The following is a 17,091-nucleotide window of genomic DNA, read 5'->3' as shown; positions in this document are numbered from 1 at the left end:
ATTTTATGTTGAATAAAGGCATACAGTTTTACTCTACTGACTGTGTCATCTTTTCCAAAGAAGCCAAACAACATGTTGGACAACTTAACATGCTTGTAACTCCTTCCCCTGTTCCTAATTGCAAAACCGTCCCTGGATCATAGCTAAAGTTGAGTTTTGCAGAGTGTCAGGCAATGCTCAAAAGAGGTTTAAGAAGTCAAAATGAGAGGAAAGAAGGTTTGTATTATCTTTCAAAAGCTAGAAAGAAATCCAAGGTGGATGGAGAAATAAAATGTGTGATATTCTCTGAGCAGCCTGAGAAGATTAAAAGTGGTTTTGTTTCAGGAAATAACCTCAGGTCCAGCAGAAGAGTTAAGAACAGCCCTGTTGCTCTAGAGGAGCTAAGAGTGATGTTAAAAGAATCCATGTGCCCTTGAAGGAAACAGCTCTTGCAGGTAACTGCAATGAGTAGGAAAAGTGTCATTGGATCCAAGAGGCTACCATGCAGAAGTGAAATCACCTTGAACGTCACACCAACTCAGGGTGTTGAATCAGTACTGATGATAGAAATAATCAGGATGTCACAAGAGTTGATGGTAACGAGGAGCAAGTACCTTTTAAAAATAAGTGAAAACATTAATGACCCTCTTCCCAAATATTAAGCAATTCCAGTGAAGTATAGAGAATCCCATAAGGTGAGTTAACTGTATTGGACATGTTTGCTGATCTGAGAGGCAAAAAAAATGATCTAGATTTTTTGTTTTTTGGGGTTTTTTTTTACGATTAAAATGTTCAGAGACTTTAAATGGAATATGTGCAATTATATAAATATACAAAGAACAATAGTGATGAATAATTCAAACAAAATAGACCAAGGAAAGATCTCCATCTAATGTGTATGTATATATATATATGAATCATGTTCTCTCTAAATCATATTCTCTATACAGATCATAAATTGTGTATAACATTTGCTAATTTTACATAAGGACTGATAGGATTCTTTTTTTTTTTTTACCCACTTGACTTTTTTTTATATATATTTGCATTTAAAAAAAGTTTTTAGTGAAGTTAAATACTCTTGTATAGAAACCATTTCTGTTTGTGAATTGGCTGATAATGTCAGTTTTTCTATTGGTGTGTTGGGTTTTTTTCCTTAGTAACTCAAGTGATCATTGTATAGTAAAGATACTAATTCTTTATGATGTAGGTTGCACATATTTTTCTTAGTTTTTCATGTTTCTTATTCTTGTGTGTAGTCTGTTTTGCCACACAGAAACTTCAATTTCTCTGTAATTATTTTCCTTTAAGGTTTTTGTTTCAATTCTTTTATAAAACTTAAAATTTATGTGGGTTTGTAATGAATGAGGGTTTTGTTCAACTTGTTAGCCACCTGTTTTAGTATCCTAGCTGCTGAAACAAATACCTTAAAATGGCTTGGCTTAACAACAACAAATTTATTGGCTCACAGTTTCAGAGGCTAGAAGGCTTTTCCCTTCCATGGTTCTGTATCTTTCAGCTGACTGGCAGTCCAGGGTGCCTGGCTTTTCTGTCACATGGCAATGTCTTCTGCTTTCTCTTCCAAGCTCTGGATTCTGGCTGTTCCCCTTTGCTTTTCTTTCTGTGGCCTTCTCTATAAGACCTACAATTTTAGGATTAAGACCCATACTGGTTTGTGTGGGCCACACCTAAACTGAAGTAACCTCATTAAAAGATGCTATTTGCAGTTGGTTAAGATTGAGGACGTGTTTTTCTGGGGTAATATCTCCAAGCCAGGACACCACCTAAATTTCACCGTCTACCATGCGATAGAAGTTTTACTTTCAGTAGTTACTATTTGAGATAACAAAAAGCAACTACTTATTCTATGACTTTTTTCAATGAATTTGTTTTTATCATCACAATTTATTGCTAAATAAAGATCAAAATGTCATTGCTTCTGAGAATGCAGATGGTATGAATGCATGATTACAGAAAGTGAAGATGGAAAACACAATAAAAAATGAACTTCTGGAGTAGCCATAGCTTTCAACACAGACTTCAAAGGCTATGCCTGACAGAAGAAAACTTATGTTACATAGAAGAACAAAAAAGTCAACACCTTTCTTCAATTTTGAGTGAGGTGTGAATGTTTAAAAAGAATGATGGTTCATAAGGGCCTTCTTAGCAGCCTTTCAGCTGGGAGAGACATGGACATGTAAGAAGCAAGAAATATCCCCCCAATTGGTCTTATTTCCATATCTAGTTTAGACTGGGGAACTGAGATTGAGGAAGTTACCACAGGTAAAGCAAACTTATTTTTCTTTGAGGCTGCTTCCAAAGCTGGGCAGGAGGGGTTTATTCACCAGTTAACCTGCTTGATCCAAATAAAAGGACAATCTATTTGAAATCCAGTGGATGAACCCCATCTCACTCTCAGAGCAGGAGTCATCAGATTTGATGAGCAAGCTCCTTATATTTAAATGCAGGCTATATATTGCTTCAGATAAGTCCCCATTCTCCCTCCAACCAAACAAAGGTTTGAGTACAGAAAAATAATCATCAAAAACAATCATCCACAAAATTCTTGAGAAAAACAGGCCCAGATAGCACGGTTCTCATTAAAAGATAATTAAAAGAAGACTCTCAATGCAGGTGGCATGCCTAAAAACCATACATAAAAAACAGAAGCAAAAGATAGGGTGCTTCTGGCAGAAGCCATTACTGCCAGAAACTTTGGGAGAGGGTAGTGAACCACATACTTTCAAAAAAATAGACGTGCTCGGACACCCAAGATACTAAAACAGAACTAGAAGTTTATTATTGGAGAGCAAAGAACAGATGAGATGATGTTAATAGTCAGCTATCGAAGCAAAGGAATTGGGAGGAAGGCAATATGAACACATTTAAAACAATTAGAAGCATCAATCACACAAAAAATTAAGGCATAAAGCCACCCAGAATTAAGTTGAGAGACAGGAACACAAAATAGAGAATGGTGGATACAAACCCACTGAATAATCAGCAGTTCTAGAGTCTTGCATCCTTGGTAGATGAGACCATAATTTGATTATCACAAACACCAGGAGTCATGAGACCAAAGTGTTTGGCATGGCATTTATACCTTGACATTTGTGATGCCAAGCAGTATCCAGATTTTACCCATACTTTCCCGGATGGTGGGAGTTTTATTTGTTGTATGGTCGTGAGCTCCAGAGCTAATGGTGTTCACACATTGATTACTCATACCTCAAAAAGGTCTTGACTACTTAGCAGGTGAACTCACTGCCCTCCCTGCTATGTAAGACATGACTCCCAGAGGTGTATATCTCCCTGGCAACATGGGACAGGACTCCAGGATGAGCCAGGACCCAGCATCATGGAATTGAGAAAGCCTTGACCAAAAGGGGGAAGAGAGAAATGAGACTAAGTAAAGTTTCAGTGGCTGAGAGTTTCAAACAGTCAGGAGATTATCTTTGAGATTATTCTTATGCGCTATATAGGTACCCATTTTTAGTTTATGGTGTATTGAAGTGGCTAAAGGAAGTACCTGAAACTGTTGAGCTGTGTTCCAGTAGCCTTGATTCTTGAAGCTGATTGTATAACTGTATAGTTTTTACAATATGTGTAATTATGAAAATCTTGTGTCTGATGCTCCTTTTATCCAGGATATGGAAGATGAGTAAAAATAAGAATAAAATAGAAATAATAGGGGAGATAAAGTGTAAAAAATTGAGTAGATTGTAATACTAGTAATCAATGAAAGGGAATGGTAAGGGGTACGAGATTTGTAATTTTTCTTATTTTTCTGGAGTGATGCAGATGTTCTAAAAATGATTGTGGTGATGAATACACAATTTTGTGATGATATTTTGAGCCATTGATTGTATATTATGGATGGACTGTATGTGTGTAAAGATTTCTTGATAAAAATATTTATATTTAAAATAAAATTTAAAAATTGCAGTGCAGCTAGCCTGAGAAGTCATGGGAACGTAGAGTCTTGAAACTGAGTACTTGATTACCTAAAATGCTTGCTACTACAAGAATACAGACTACCATTTTTCCTCCGAAGAGTGCGTTAAAGGAAGCAGCAAAATATTTTCCTAAAGAAAAAAAAAAGGTCTTGACTAACAGCAGTCTGCTGTGTGGACTCCTGGACTATGATTCTGGCAAAGTGAAGTAGGTTTTAGTCCCTTTTACAATTTTCCTAAGACAAAGAAGAGAGACTTGGGTGAAGTCCAGTTCTAATTTCCTTTTGCTTTCCTTGGTAAATAAAAGGACAAGTCCCACCCTAGTCTATTTATTGAAACATAAATATCAAAAAGAACAAATAACATTGCAGAATTTTTGAATAGGATCATCTGTATTACTCATCTTCTGGGCTGATATGCAGTCTAAATTTCAGGAAAGACCACTGACCTTTGCCTATGAACAGAGGTCATAAAGCATAAACCTAGAAATTAGGAGAATGGAAACAGTAGAGATTAATGCTGAAGCTAATACATCACAAAAATAATACAAATCTGGTTGAGAACACAAGTAAAATAGGCAGATCTCTAGCCATAAAAAATTACATTGGAAAAAAAGTATTGTAGGAAGATTTTTTTTAAATCATGGAAACAGTAGGAACAATTTTTAACAGCTTTAATTGAGGTGTAATAGGCATCAAATAAACTATACATAAAGTATACATTACTATTAACTAAAATCCAGACACTTTTGGGATTTCACCAGTCTTCCCATTAAGGTCCTCTTTCTACGTCAGGACCCGGTCCAGGGTATCACATAGCATTTAGTTTTCATGTCTCCCAGCCTTTCCTAGTCAGTTACAGTCTCTTACTCTTGTTTTTTATGACTGACACTCTTGAGAACTGGCCAGGTATCTTGTAGAATGTGAGATCACCTCAATTGGAATTATCTGATGTTTTTCGCATAATTGGGAAGAATACCATGGAGATAAAGTGCTTCATCACATCAGCTATATATAATATCCATGTGACATCACTAGTCATGTTAACTTTCATCAGTTGGTTAATGTAGTGCTTGCCATGTTTCCCCCCTGTAAAATTACCATTCTAACTTTCTCTACCCTATTCTTTGGAATAAGATCACTAAATCTTAACCTACCTTTGTGATTTGGGGTGGAGAATTAAGCTCCACCTCTTAGAGTGGGGAGTATCAATAGTTATTATTTGGGATTCTTCTGTAAGAAAAATTTGTCTCTTCTCACCATTGATTTATTCAATTGTTTTTATATGACTATGGAGCCGCATACCTTTATTTTATATTTTAAATTATAATTCATTGCTATCTTACTTTGTTGCTCAAATTGTTCCAACTTTGACGATTGAGAGCTCTTTCAGATTGACTCCTATATTCCTTTGACAAGTTCATGTCCTTTTTTTTAAGCTCTTCCTTACTTTCTGAACCTACAGCATGCTCCAGACTCATATTGCGTTTTCTGCCCCCAATCCTAGAATCAGTCATATCTTCAAAAGGGCCCTAGTTCTTTTCATTGGAGAATCCTTTGCCCATTTTTAAATTGTGTTGTTTATTTTATTTTTGAGTTTTGAAAGTAGGTTAAATATTCTGGACCCAAGTCCTTTATTAGGTATATGATTTGTAAATACTTTTTCCAAGTCTGTGGCTTGGTTGTTGGTTTATTTGGGCGTTTTCCCTTCTTGATGGTATCTTTTGCAGAGCAGTTAGTTTTAATAAAGTCCAATTTATCATTTTTTGGTTTGTGTGGATTATAGAGTATCTTATCCAAGAAATCTTTGCCTAACCCAAGGTTACAAAGGTATTTCCCCATGTTTTCTTCTGGAAATTTTATATTTTAGTTATTACATATACAATTTATATTCGTATAAGTCACGGATCAATATTTGCTTGATCTTTGCTTATGCATGTGGGTGCCCAGTAGTTCAAGCACCATTTGTTGAAAAGACTATTCTGCTCCACTAACCCATATTTGTCTAACTTTATGCCCTTACCACACCATCTTGACAAAAATAGCTTTACCAAGTCTCAAAATCATGTACTGTTAGTCCTTCAACTTTATTCTCTTTCAAAGTTGTTTTGGCTGTTGCAGGCCCATGGCATTTCCATGTAAATTTTAGAATCATATTGTCAATTTCATTAAAAATGCCTGATGTAATTTTTATCGGAATTGCGCTGAATCTATAGATGAATTGGGGGGAAAATGGTATTTTAAAAATATTGAGTCTTTGATTCTTGGACATGATATAACTCCAATTATTTAGGTCATCTTTAAATTCTCACCATAGTTTTATAGTTTTCAGTGTGCTAGACTTTCATATCTTTTGTCACAAATACCTCTTAAGTGTTTCATATTTTTGAAGCTATTGTGAATGGCGTTGATTTTTAATTTTGATATTTGTTGCTATTATATAGAAATATAATTGAATTTTATACATTAGTCTTGTGTTCTGCAACCTTGCTAAGCATCATTTGTTAGTTCTAGTAGCTTTTTTCAACATAGGTAATCATATGGTCTGCAAATAAAGACAATTTTACTTCTTCCTCTCCAATTTGGATACTTTTTTTTTTTTTTTTTTTTGCGTTATTGCACTGACTAGAACCTCCAGTTCAATATTGAACAAAAGTGGTGGGAGTGAACATCTTTGTCTTGTCCTAATCTTAACAGGAAAACATTAATTCAGTCTTTTATCATTAAGTGAGATGTAAGTTGTAGTTTTTCATAAGTGTCTTTTATCAAGTTGAGTCCTCTTCTAGTTCTACTTTGTTGAGAGTTTTTGTTAGCAGTGGACCTTGGCGTTTGTCAAATGCTTCTTCTGTATCTATTGAGATGCTCACATGGTTTTGTTTTCTTGGTTTTTTAATATGGTGAATTACATAGATTTTTCAAATATTAATTGGTAAATTTATTTGGCCAAAAGGTGTTATACTTTTAGTATATTGTGGGACAACATTTGCTGTGATTTTGTTAAGAATTTTTCCTTCTATTTATGAGGAATATTGTTCTGTAGTTTTCTTTTTTGCAATATCTTTATATAGAATCTATATTATTTCTTAATTAAATATTTGTTAGAATTCACCATTCAAGCCACCTGAGACAGGAGGGTATATGTGTATGTGTTTGAAGGTTTTTAACTACAGCTTCCATTTTTTAAGTAGATGTAGGGATATTCAAATTGTCTGGTTTTTTCCTTGAGTGGGTATTGATAATTTGTGTCTTTCAAGAAATTTGTTAATTTTTTTCTAGGCTTTAGTTTGTCTAATTTATTGGCATAATGTTGTTTGTAATATTCCCTTAATATCCTTTTAAGATCTGTAGAATCTGCAATGATGTTACCTCTTTCATTCCTGATATTAATCTGTATCTTCCCTATTTTTGTCCTTGTTATTCTAGCTAGAGGATTATTACTTTTAATGACTATTGATCTCAAAGTTTTGGATTTCTCAAGTTTCTCTATTGCTTTTCCAGTTCCTATTTAATTGATCACCACTCTGACACTTGCTATTTTGTTTCTTTTGTTACTTTAGGTTTAATTTGCTCTTCTTTTTATAATGTCTTAATATGGAAGCTGAGACCATTAATTTGAGACCTTTATTCTTCTCTAATATACTTATTACTACTATAAATTTCCCCTTAATACTGCTTTAGTGGCATCCCAATAATTCTCATATGTAAAGGTTTAATTTTTCTTCACTGCTGTTTGCTTTATAATTTGTATTATAATTTGTTCTTTGATTAGTGTGGAATTAGTATGGAACTTGTTTCCAAATATTTGGAGATTTTTCAGATATCTTTCACTTATATTTTCTAATTTAATTCCACTGTAGTCAGAAAACATGTTTTGTGTGATTTGAGTCCTTCTAAATTTATTAAGACTTGTGTTATGGTCCATAATATGTTCCATTTTGGTAAATATTCAGTATATTTTTTTTAAAAAAAGAGGGTGTATTCTGTTGCCATTGAAAGAGTGTTTATAAATATCAGTTAGGTCAAGGTTGGTAAAGTTGTTCATGTCTTTCTTTTTATTTTTACTGATTTTTCTATCTACTTGTATCAGTTATTGAAATTGGAGTATTGAAATCTACTATGATGGCAGATGTTTCTCTTTCTCCTTGCAGACCTATCAGTTTTTGATTCATGTATTTTGAAGCTGTTACTAGGTGCAAAAGCATTTAGGGTTATTATGTCTGGAATAATTGACCCCTTTATTATTAATAAATAACCTTGTTATCCTAGGTAATATTCTTTGCTCTGAAGTCAGTGTTAATATTAATATAGTCACTCCAGCCTTCTTTTGATTTGTGTTAGTATATCTTTTTCCAGTCTTTTATTTTTAAATTATTTGTGCCTTTATATTTAAAGTGTTCTTTCTAGGCACCATTTAGTGGGTCTTGCTTGTTCCCAATATATCTCTATCCTTTAATTCGGGTGTTTGGACCATTTGCATTTAATGTGATTACTATGTTAGTTTTAAATGTAACACCTTGCTATTTGTTTTCTGTTTGACTTGTCTGTTCCTTGTTTTCTTTTTCTGTCTCCTTTTTAATTAATTGACTATTTTTTATTGTTGGTTTGTTAGCTAGTACTATTTGTTATAGCTGTTATTATTCATAATAGCCATAATAATTTTAGAAGTATATTCAGGGTTTATACATACATCTTTAATATCTTTCTTACAGCTTACATTAAAGTAATACTATACCATTTCACATATAAGAACCTATGACAGTATATTTGCATTTCTTCCTCTTGGCCTTTGTAGCTATTCTTCTCATGCATTTATTCCTATGTTGTATTAATTTGATGCAACATTGCCATTATTTTTGCTTAAACAATTATATTTTAAAGAAATATAAATAGTAAGAAAAACTCATATGTTTACTATTTTCAGTGCTCTTCATTTCTTTGATTAGATTCATAGGATTTTTTTTCCTTCTGCCTAAAGGACTTCATTTAACATTTCTAATAGTGTAAGTCTATCTATAATAAATTATTTCAGCTTCTGCATGTCTTAAGAAGTCCACTTAATTTTTGAAAGATATTTTAGCTAGGTGTAGAATTATATGTTCATTTTTTTCTTTCAGTACTTTTTTCTTCTATGTCTTATACTGTGGATCTAGAAATAATTTTAAACTACTTTAAAATACTATTAAGATGTTATTTGTCTTTTTCATGCTCACTAGCTTACATGTTGAGTGGAGTTTTCTAGAGAATACATGACAAATGACGATGTATTCACTCTGGTGGCCAATGAAGCAAATGCTTCTGTATTCTTGCACTTTTCTAGAGTAGTAGACACAGAATACAAATATGTGAACATTCATTGATTAACTCAGTTTGTTCTCAGTACTTTTCTGTTCTTATCTTCAATTATACCTGCTGTATTCTCTGTAAAAGCATTATCTTCCAATAAATCATTCTTTTGAAATCCAAGTCTTCCTTGCTTCTACACAGAAACAATGATAAAAGTACACTTTATCATTTGTATTGTAATATTATTTAATTCTTGAAAACATTTCTTAATTTAAAAATTTTATTTGAAACATTTTAATATTTAATAATATTTTATTCTAAAATTAAATAACATTCATTTATCATACCATTTGCTTATTTTTAAGAATGGATCATTGGCTTAAAAGGACAGATTAGGAGAACTTGCTTTCACAACCTCTATCTGCCCTACAAATATCCGAAGATGCTGAAAGCAAAATGGACATCCAAGTGTACTATGATTCATAGAAGGGAGGTGTCTACTCCAAATAAATGGGGCAAAACTATAAATAAGAAACAAAAATATAAGAACTATTTTTCTTTCAATTTTATGGATGTTAATCATCTTCCTTATTGTGCTTTTTGTAATAGAATATTTTCAAACAGTTAAGTTGCAACATCATTTGGAGGCCAAATCACTCAGAGTATAAAGAATTGGATATTTAAACATAGACATTATGGATACTTTAAAAGCCATATTATTTGTTATAGCTTTTCAACCTAAAACTGAAAATGCTGGAAAACTGAGATATTTTACAGGGTAATTTAGCAATTTGCTTTGCTGGAGAAACACATAACTGAGATACCAATAAAGCCTTACGTATTTCTAGGTGGAGCAAGATGGCAGTGTAGGGAGGTGTGGAATTTAGTCAGTCCTCTAGAGCAGCTAGTAAATAACCAAGAACTGCCTGGAAAAACTGTTTTGGAGACATCCATGACTGGACACACATAGTACACCAGTCTCAAACAGATGGAAGAGCCAAGATCACAGCACAGAACTGTAAGTAAGGCCCCAAACTGCAGAGGCTGGTGCCCCTCCCCCACTGGCACAGCAAGCTCTGTTGAAGACGCTTCCTCATGGGGAAAAAAATAGCCACTACTAGGAGCAAGGGAAGGCAGCTCTACAATGCCTTGCATTGCAGCTTTTTTCCCAACTGCAGTTTTAATGGACAAATTTGGACTGTTGAATACAAGCTCTGAGAACAGATAAACCCAGAGTAAGCAGAAGTGGAACACAGGTCATTTCCTGCAGGGAGGAGGCAGGGCTGATGGGAAAACAAATAAACAAACAGGCTTTTGGAGTCAGTCAAGCTGCTACTAGATGAGTAAACATTAAGTACAGTATGTTGAATGAAGTGTCAGAAACAGACAAATATTATCATGCCTCACTCGTATGGACTAACTAAAATATATGAGCTTGGAGAATTGAAATCTAGAGTATGGGTTATCAAGTTCAGGTCTATTGTAAAGGGTCCTAGGTTGTAAGTTCCTACAGGAGTCACATATATTTAGGAGTTGTAACTTTTATTTCTAAATTCTGAGATACTGAGCTATTTGTGTGTAACCTGGTCGTTCCTGAAGCTTCAGGTATTTATGTGACACCTGAATTTAGAGTTAGCACACTGAAGCTATGAAAATCAGCATTATCTCATACAGCAATGTTTAAAAAGGTTGAAAAAGTGATCAGACTTTGAGTAGAGATATGATTGAAGCTGATCTGGATAGGACTAAGGTAAATCAGAATTCGAGTAAAGGATGATATGGTCCATATTTTAAAACTTCAGCTTCTGTGTAAGACTAAAGGGAGAGATGTTTATTTGGTGCAAAATTTATATTTTCAGTAATACATTTTCTAATTTAACTGGTATGGTCAGTTTATTCAAACACCAGAATTATATGGAATCCTGAATAGGGTATGAGATGTTGGTCTGTACAGATTAGTGTGATGCCCTGAAACATCCTAGAATAATTTGGGCAGAGAATAAAAAGGTACTTGCAAAGTCCTCTTGGGGGACTAGGGAGGAAGGAGGAAATATTCAACTTTCCCATCTTGTGAACTCCTGATATTCTCACAAGCAATTTGGACAACCTATTCAATATGCTGAGCCCTTGATGTTGGGATTCGTCCGCCCCATGAAACTTATTCTTGCAAAGGAGAAGCTAAGCCTACTTATAATTATACCTTAGAGTTACCCTAGAGAGCCTCTTTTGTTGCTCACATGTGGCCTCTCTCTCTAAGCCAGCTCAGCAGATGAACTCACTGCCCGCCCCCCCCCCATGTGGGAAATGACTCCCAGGGATATAAATCTCCCTGGCAATGTGGGACAGAACTCCCAAGATGAGCCATGACCTGGCATCATGGGATTGAGAATGCCTTCTTGACCACAAGGGGGAAGAAAGAAATGAGACTAAATGAAGCTTCAGTAGCTAAGAGATTTCAATCAGAGATGAGAGGTTATCCCTATTCTTATTTATTATATAAATATCCTTTTTTAGTTTATGGTGTATTGGAATGGCTAGGGGGAAATATCTGAAATTGTTGAACCCTTTTCCAGTAGCCTTGACTCTTGAAGACAATTGTATAACTATATAGCTTTTACAATATGACCATGTGATTGTGAAAACTTTGTCTGATGCTCCTTTTATTCAGGGTATAGACAGATGAGTAAAAAAGCTTAAGGACAAAAAAATAAATAGTAGGGGGTAAGAGGTGAAAAAATTGGGTAGATTGAAATAATAATTGGTCAATGAGAGAGAGAGGAATAAGGGATATGGGATGTATGAGTTTTTTCTCTTTTCTTTTTTTTAAGGTAATGCAAATATTCTAAAAATGATCATGGTGATGAATACACAAATATGTGATGATATTGTGTGCCATTGATTGTATACTTTGGACAAACTTTGCATGTGAAGATATCTCAATAAAAATTTAAAGATTTTAAAATGAGTCCTGCTCTACAAGAAATACTGAAGGGAGCATTTCTGGCAGATAGAAAAAGACAGGAGAGAGAGCTTTGAGAAGAATGTAGAAATGAAGACTACTAGTAAGGGTAAAAAGAGAGAAATATATATATAATATATGACATATAAAATCAAAACTACAAAATGGTAGGAAAAATCACTGCCTTTACAGAAATAGCATTAAACATTAATGGATAAAACTCCCCATTCAAAAGGCATAGACTGCCGGAATGGATTTAAAAGCAGGATTCATCTATATGCTGTCTAAAAGAGAGTCACTTTAGGCCCAAGGATAAAAAGTTGGAAAAAGATATTTCACACAAACAACAACCAGAAAAGAATAGGGATAGCTATGCTAATATCAGAGAATATTAAAATTTAAAAAAAAATTTTTTTAATTTTAAAAAGAGACAAAGAAGGACACTGTATTAATAACAGGAGCAATTCATCAAGAAGAATAACCATCATAAATATTTATATAAATATAAATATATAAATATTTATATAAATATTTATATAAATATAAATATATAAATATTTATATAAATATAAATATATAAATATTTATATAAATATAAATATATAAATATTTATAAAAGTACATGAGGCACACACTGACAACACTAAAGGGAGAGGTAGACACCTCTGCAATAATAGCTGGAGACTTCAATATGCCACTCCAATCAATGGATAGAACATCTAGCAGAAGATCAATAAGGAGACAGAGATTTTAAATAGTATGATAAGTGAACTAGACTTAACAGACATTTACAGAGCATTACACCCACAATAGCAGGATGCACATTTTTCTTAAGAACTCATGGACCATTCTCTAGGATAGACCACATGTTGGGTCACAAAGAAAGTCTCAAAAATGTAAAAAGATTGAAATTATAAATTACATTGCTCAATGAAAATTCAATAAGAGGAATCATGGTACTGTCAATTTCCAGCAATACAGCAATTTGTTGATTAAACACTTAGCTGCAAACATAAAAACTGAGTTGCCATGTACTTTTTGCCCTACAAATTGATAAATCTATGGATATAGCTTGACTTGCTGTTTTGCTTTTATTTGTTTTTGTTATCAACTAATTGAGGATCTTCTATGTGAGTGCTTGGCAATGAATTCAAGGGTTGAAATATTCAAAGCATTGAATAACTTTTTAATCCCATGGTTTACCCTGTGTTGATATTTGCATTGATGGCGTAAAAGCAATTATGGGTAGAACTGATGTCACCTTAGTGTAATCAAGGCAGTGTGCCCCAAATATATTGGTAGTCATTATGGTCTTCACTCCATATCCTTAGATTAAAAGTGAAGCCAGCTTCTACCTAAGAATGTATTTGATGAAACAGTAAAAATAATTTATTTTTAAAGAATTGCACCCCTGATTTCCTGACATTTTAGTATTCTGTGTGATAAAATGAGAAGTTTACACAGAAAACACTTCTGCTGCATATGATAGTACAATCTTGAATCATTTGAATGATTGAGCAATGAGGTGAACCAACTGTTATTTTCATAGAACACCATTTTTACTTGAGAAAACAGCTAACAAACTATGTTTACTCAGATTTGGGCATTTTCATGAAAATAAGTAAACTGAGCCTGTCTTTTAAAGGAAAATAATGGACAGTATTTGTTGCCCATAGTGAAATGTGAGCCTTCAAGTGAAAATTAAAATTTTATTTTATTTATTTATTTTTCCGCATGGGCAGGGACTGGGAATTGAACCTGGGTCTCCCACATGGCAGGCGAGAATTCTGCCACTGAGCTACCGTAGCACTACCCAAAATTAGAATTTTTATAAACTTTTATCTGTGATCATGATCTTGAAAGACTTCCAATATTTAAAGTCTTCAGAGAAATCAATGAGGATATTAAGAAATATAATTTTTTGATGTGTAATGAAATGTAACAACATTTTAGAATGTCCACATCATTCAGTGAATCAATATTTTCCAAATGACAATGATTTTACAAAATCATGAATGAGTAAAAGATCCATTAAAAGTGCAAGATAGGACCACAGTGGCTCAGCAGGCAGAATTCTTGCCTATCATGCCAGAGATGAGGTTCGTTTTCTGGTGCCTGCCCATGTTAAGGAAAAAAAAAAGTGTGAGATGGAGCAATAGGTTATAAAATAACAGAGAAGAAAAAGTGATTTCAGGTTCCACATTGCAACTAACCTTGAAACACTACCACTTAACAAATTTTTGTGTAATATTAAAGAAAGATATCCACAGTTAGCTGATGGCTATCAAAACACTACTTTTTCCATTTACATATCTGTGTGAGGCTGGATTTTCTTCACGTTCTTCAACCACAACATTTCATAACAGATTTAATTCAGGATCGAATAATAGAACTCAGCTTTCTATTAAATCCAACCTTAGAGAGATTTATAAAAATGTAAAGCAATGCCATTCTTCTCACTACATTTTTTTAATTTTGGAAAATAGTTATTTTTCATAAAATACATTTGTCACATACAACGATTTTATTATTTTTAAAATAACTGATAAATATTTTAAACATTTATCAGTTTTAATGTCTAATATGGCCAATATCTATAGCCATAACCCCATATAAACAAGAGCTCTTTGGGATCCTCAATAATTTATAAGCTTGTAAAGGGATTTTGAAACCAATGAACATGAAAACCACTGCCCTGAAAAACAGTCAGTAGGTACTTGTTCTACTCTCTAGTGCTTTTTTGTTTTTTGGTGAAAAGGTCAGTTTTATTAGTGGTGTACATGTAAGGAACTTGAGGAAATCTTTCCAAGACTAATTCTAAGTGAGAAAGGAGACTCAGGATTTATAATGCAAGGAAACAACAAAATTTCAAGGGTCCAAAGGAAAACAGAAAAAAAGAAAAACTTAGTAATCGTCACAGGATTCATTAAAACTGAGTAATGGTTGTTTGCTTCATTCTTGTTTGGTCGGCACATCCTGCTATCTTGTAGGTCCTCCTCTGTTTGCTGACTATCCAATCATCTCAGATCTTCAAGTCAGGAGGTGCTGATTTAGTGGTCCATATCATGTTTCTGGTGCCATTTCATCCTGCTTTAGCATGTTACCTTATTCCTGCCAGTAAAGCTGAGGAGGTCTGCCAACAGTAACTAGAAACAGAGAGTAAACTTTTGAGATTAGATCCATAGCAATCTATTACATCAAAAGCTTTAAATCAAAGCTGCTTGAGTGAAGAGATTATAATAAACATTTTCTAGCTACCAAAGGTTATACTAAGCATTTTCCAGCTAAAGGATTATTTTGAGCATCTTTCCAACTATCCAGCTATCAATACAATGTCACATAAAATTATATACATATATTGCCTTTTCTATTTAAACTTGCATAATGACTATTTCTTCAAGATAATAAAATAATTTTTATAGATATTATTCCTTTTAACTTTTTTACATTCATAATGTTGTGCTTCCATCATTCACCATCCATTACCAAAACTTTTCCATCATCCCAAAAGAAACTCTATATCAATTAGTATTTTTAATGTTTGCCTAATATTCCAATTTAAGGATGTCTCATAATTTACTTAACCATTCTTCTATTATGAATTTAGTTCAACGTTACTTTTCCTATTGTAAATACCCATGAGATAAATGAATTTTTTGTGAAGCTTTTTTTTCTATTTTAGATTAATCTTTTAATTAAAAAATTGTAGAAGTGGAATTACATGTCAAATGATGTGAACCTTTTTTTATGCATTGAAAACTTTTTTCCCAAATGGCCAATGTTAATTTATATTCTGACAATTGATAATGCTTCTTTCCTATATTCTCATCAGTTACCAAGTATTTTTTTGTTTTTGTTTAAATTTTTTTACTTTATTATTGTCATGGTTAGGGACAGGTGTCAACTTGGCCAAGTTGTGGTACCTGTTCATCTGATACCTGTGGTACCTGTGGTACCTTGCCAGGGCAAGCGCTGGCCTGTCTGTTGCAATGAGGACATTTCATAGGATTAGGTCGTGATCACGTCAGCTACATCCACAGCTGATTCCATTTGTAATCAGCCAAAGGGGAGTGTCTTCTGCAATTAGTGATGCTAAATCCAATCATGGGAAGCCTTTTAAGGAGGACTCAGAGGAGACAGGTTGCATTCCTGCTTTGGCTGGTGAGCCTCTCCTGTGGAGTTCGTCCAGGCCATCCATTGGAGTCATCGGCTTCGCAGCCTGCCCTGTGGATTTTGGACTCTGCGTTCCTACGGTCACGTGAGACACTTTCATAAATTTTATATTTGCAAGTGTTCCCTGTTGGTTCTGTTTCTCTAGAGAACCCTAACTAATACAATTATTATCATCACAATCAATTTTTTTTTCATTTTTTATGGAAAATAAAATACAAACAAAAAGGCTGTGAATGTCAAAGCACATCACAACGATTAGTTGTAGAATAGAAAAGATTGCAGAGTTTACTATGGGTTAAGATTCCACAATTTTAAGTTTTTATTTCTAGCTGCTCTAAGATCTAGAGACTAAAAGAAATATCAATGTAATGATTCAGCAGTCGTATTCATTCGTTAAACCTGATCTTCTCTGTATAACTTCCCCATCAACTTTGATCTTTCTCCCACTCCTTAGGGGTATTTGGGCTATGCCCATTCTGACTTTTTCATGTTAGAAGGGGCTGTTGATAATATGGGATGGGGGGATGGAACTAGTTGATGTTCTGAAGAGTCTGGCCCCTCTACCTTTCAGGACTTTTTTGGTCCAGGGACCCACCTGGAGATTGTAGGTTTTTGAGAAGTTACCCTAGTGCGTGGAACCTTTGTAGAATCTTATGTAATGCCTTACAATTGGCAGGAATGGTTTTGGTTGGGGTTTGGCAAGTTATGATAGGTAGCAAAGTCTAACTGAAGCATGCATAAAAGT

This window comes from Tamandua tetradactyla, chromosome 3, assembly GCF_023851605.1.
Source record: "Tamandua tetradactyla isolate mTamTet1 chromosome 3, mTamTet1.pri, whole genome shotgun sequence".
In the NCBI taxonomy this organism is placed as follows: Eukaryota; Metazoa; Chordata; class Mammalia; order Pilosa; family Myrmecophagidae; genus Tamandua; species Tamandua tetradactyla.
Note: the sequence above shows the minus strand (reverse complement) of the source record.